The sequence below is a fragment of the Dendrobates tinctorius genome, unplaced genomic scaffold (assembly GCF_039654945.1).
Source record: "Dendrobates tinctorius isolate UK_male_01 unplaced genomic scaffold, ASM3965494v1 ptg000017l, whole genome shotgun sequence".
In the NCBI taxonomy this organism is placed as follows: domain Eukaryota; kingdom Metazoa; phylum Chordata; class Amphibia; order Anura; family Dendrobatidae; genus Dendrobates; species Dendrobates tinctorius.
Genome location: NW_027361685.1, coordinates 6,956,640 through 6,960,831, shown reverse-complemented (window position 1 = coordinate 6,960,831; position 4,192 = coordinate 6,956,640). Strand labels below are relative to the sequence as shown.

The window sequence follows — 4,192 nt, the reverse complement described above, 5'->3', positions numbered from 1 at the left end:
ACTACCTCTTGAAGCTCGCCAAGGTTGTGCAAAGCAGTCATCGAAGCAAAAGATGACTACTTTGAAGAACCTAGAATATAAGACATATTTTCAGTTGTTTCACACTTTTTTGTTAATTATATAATTCCACATGTGTTAATTCAAAGTTTCGATGCCTTCAGAGTGAATCCACAATTTTCATAGTCATGAAAATAAAGAAAACTCTTTGAATGAGGTGTGTCCAAACTTGGTCTGTACTGTACATCACCTCACTCTATACATTGAACTTTGGGGTACATGTTTTTTCTATTAGTCACCTATTGATTAACCTTAAGGGGGTGAATTATGGGTATAGTTTTATATTTGGAACTAATAAAGTTTAGTTTTATCCTTTTAGCAGCAAACATGAGGAATGACAAGAGACAACCCATTTAAGAAGATTCTATTTTGGTTAAAACTATTCCAACATTATGAACATAAAAGACTTCTCCCCTATGTGACATCTCTGATGTTTATTAACAGTTGATTTCCAAGTAAAATATTTCCCACATTAAGAAAATGAAAATGGCTTCTCCTCTGTGTGACTGCTCTGATGTCTAACGAGAATTGCTTTCCGGTTAAAACATTTCCCACATTCTGAACAGGTAAAAAGGCTTCTCCCCTGTGTGTGTTCTTTGATGGCAATCAAGATCTATTTTCCATTTAAAACATTTCCCACATTCTGAACATGGATATGGCTTCTCTGCTGTGTGAATTCTCTCATGTGTATCAAGACTTGAATTCTGAGTAAAACATTTCCCACATTCTGAACATGAAAAAAGCTTCTCTCCTATGTGAGTTCTCTGGTGATCAACCAAATTTGACTTCTGGTTAAAACATTTCCCACAATCTGAACAGGAAAAAGGCTTCTCCCCCGTGTGAGTTCTATGCTGAGTAACAAAATGTGATTTATCTGCAAAACATTTCCCACATTCTGAACATGAAAAAGGCTTCTCTCCTGTGAGTTCTTTTGTGCTTAACAAGATCCCCTTTCTGGTTAACACATTTCCCACATTCTGAAGAGGAAAAAGGCTTCTCCCCTGTGTGAGTTCTATGGTGATTAACCAAATCTGATTTCTGGTTAAAACATTTCCCACATTCTGAAGAGGAAAAAGGCTTCTTCCCTGTGTGAGTTGTATGGTAAGTAACAAAATGTGATTTATCTGCAAAACATTTCCCACAGTCTGAATAGGAAAAAGGCTTCTCCCCTGTGTGCATTCTCTGGTAACAAAATAAGATTTCTTGTTAAAAAATTTCCCACAATCTATGATGTTTATTAACAGTTGATTTCCAAGTAAAATATTTCCCACATTAAGAAAATGAAAATGGCTTCTCGTCTGTGTGAGGTCTCTGATGTCTAACAAGAATCGCTTTCCGGTTAAAACATTTCCCACATTCTGAACAGGAAAAAAGGCTTCTCTCCTGTGTGCGATCTTTGATGGCGATCAAGATCTATTTTCCATTTAAAACATTTCCCACATTCTGAACATGAATATGGCTTCTCTGCTGTGTGAATTCTCTTATGTGTAACAAGACTTGAAATCTGAGTAAAACATTTCCCACATTCTGAACATCAAAAAGGTTTTTCTCCTGTGTGAGTTCTTTGGTGCTTAGCAAGAACCCCTTTCTGGTTAAAACATTTCCCACATTCTGAACAGGAAAAAGGCTTCTCCCCTGTGTGAGTTCTATGGTGAGTAACAAAATGTGATTTATCTGCAAAACATTTCCCACATTCTGAACAGGAAAAAGGCTTCTCCCCTGTGTGAATTCTCTGGTGTTTAACTAAATTTGATTTCTGGTTAAAACATTTCCCACATTCTGAACAGGAAAAAGGCTTCTCCCCTGTGTGAGTTCTCTGATGTTTAACAAAATGTGATTTCCGGTTAAAACATTTCCCACAATCTGAACAGGAAAAAGGCTTCTCCCTTCTGTGAGTTCTTTGGTGTTTAACAAAATATGATTTCTGCTTAAAACATTTCCCACAATCTGAACAGGAAAAAGGCTTCTCCCCAGTGTGAATTCTATGGTGATCAACCAAATCTGATTTCTGGTTAAAACATTTCCCACATTCTGAACAGGAAAAAGGCTTCTCCCCTGTGTGAGTTCTCTGGTGTTTAACAAAATGTGATTTCTGGTTAAAACATTTCCCACAATATGAACAGGAAAAAGGCTTCTCCCCTGTGTGAGTTCTCTGGTGTCTAACCAAACTTGATTTCTGGTTAAAACATTTCCCACATTCTGAACAGGAAAAAGGCTTCTCCCCTGTGTGAGTTCTCTGGTGTTTAACAAAATATGATTTCTGCTTAAAACATTTCCCACAATCTGAACAGGAAAAAGGCTTCTCCCCTGTGTGAGTTCTCTGGTGTTTAACCAAATTTGATTTCTGGTTAAAACATTTCCCACATTCTGAACAGGAAAAAGGCTTCTCCCCTGTGTGAGTTCTATGATGATTAACCAAATCTGATTTCTGGTTAAAACATTTCCCACATTCTGAACAGGAAAAAGGCTTCTCCCCTGTGTGAGTTCTATGATGATTAACCAAATCTGATTTCTGGTTAAAACATTTCCCACATTCTGAACAGGAAAAAGGCTTCTCCCCTGTGTGCATTCTCTGGTGTGTAACAAAATGAGATTTGTTGTTAAAAGATTTCCCGCAATCTGAACAAGAAAATGAATTTTTTGCTTTAGGAGCAGTTTGTTTTTTAATGCCTCTTTTGTGACTTTGAGTTTCCTTAGTAGTCAGTAATGAATCAGAAGATGGGACCTGTTTCATAGGATCAGATGACAGATCTTTGCTGTGAATGGATGATGGTATATCTGGAGTAATAGCAATCACTTCAGTTGTATCTTGTAGGATCTCAAGATCATCAGATTTAAAAATTAAAGATGTCAGCTGTTCTTTTGAACTCCTGTTACAGTCATCTGCCAAGACAAAGAACAATTTTCTTTCATGAAATATCATTGAGTTTTATATTTTTGAACATTTCTACTTAAAGAAGTTGCCCACTACTGTAATTTTTTTTCATAAATCTTGTTATTATGTGCCACTAAAAACATCCACTGTGTTTATTTTAGCAATATTACCTTTTATCATGCTCTAGCAGCACATTTTCAGTGCTGGCTCCAGCTCTCATCGGGTTAATCGACAACTTCCTTTCTCCCAACTTACTGTGCTCTAATACTACAAGTTCCATGATGCATTGCACTGGCCTGTAAGCCAGCACCGAGCACACCCACTCCAAAACACACCCAAACCCCTCCCTCCTCTCTCTTCAATCTGAAGCATCTTATTGTAAGGGTCTGTGCACACGTTGTGGATTCTACTGTAGATCCGCAGTGGATTTGGCCCTGCGGATCCGCAGCAGATTCTCCTGCGTTGTACAGTACCATTATAGTCAATGTAAAACAAAAACCGCTGTGCACATGGTGCAGAAAATCCGCAGCATAAACGCTGAGGGTTCATTTCTGCAGCATGTCAATTCTTTGTGCGGATTCCGCAGCGTTTTACACCTGCTCCATTATAAGAATCCGCAGGTGAAAGCCGCACAAAATCCACTATAAATCCGCAGGTGAAACGCCGGTCATTTTACCTGCGGATATAACAAAATCCACACAGAAAAATCCACAGCACAATCCGCCACGTGTTCACATAAAACACATTGCAAGCATCATGAGCGCACACACACAGGAGCGTGCACAGACACAGACGTTCTTAATAATAAGTCCCCGTGTACACACCGTTATAGTGCTGAGAGCTATAAGGCTGTGTGCACACCGGGCGGATTCCAGGGCGGATTATTCCACACAGAATCCGCAGCTCTTGGCAGATAATGCAAGTGCGTTATTGATGCATTTGTCATGTGTTTTTTCATGTTTTTCACATACAGATTGCTATGAGTTTTTGTAAGCCAAATAAAGGTATGTTATTTAACAAAAAATGATTTGTGATGTCATTTCTGTCCGACCTCCTCTTTTACATTTGTCCAACCCACACTCCATTACACACACAGATAGAGAGATATGGGATAGATAGATATGGCATTGATAGATAAATAAATAGATACAGATATGGGATAGATAGATATGGGATAGATAGATAGATCCATATATCTATCTATACTATCTATAGATATATCCATAGATATTTCCAGATATTTCTATAGATATTTCCATA

At 38.0% G+C, this 4,192-nt stretch overlaps 1 pseudogene; it reads right to left on the bottom strand.

The window, feature by feature from the left end:
* Positions 1-406: 406 nt before the first annotated feature.
* Positions 407-3,053, bottom strand: LOC141082267 (uncharacterized; annotated as a pseudogene).
* Positions 3,054-4,192: the final 1,139 nt, after the last annotated feature.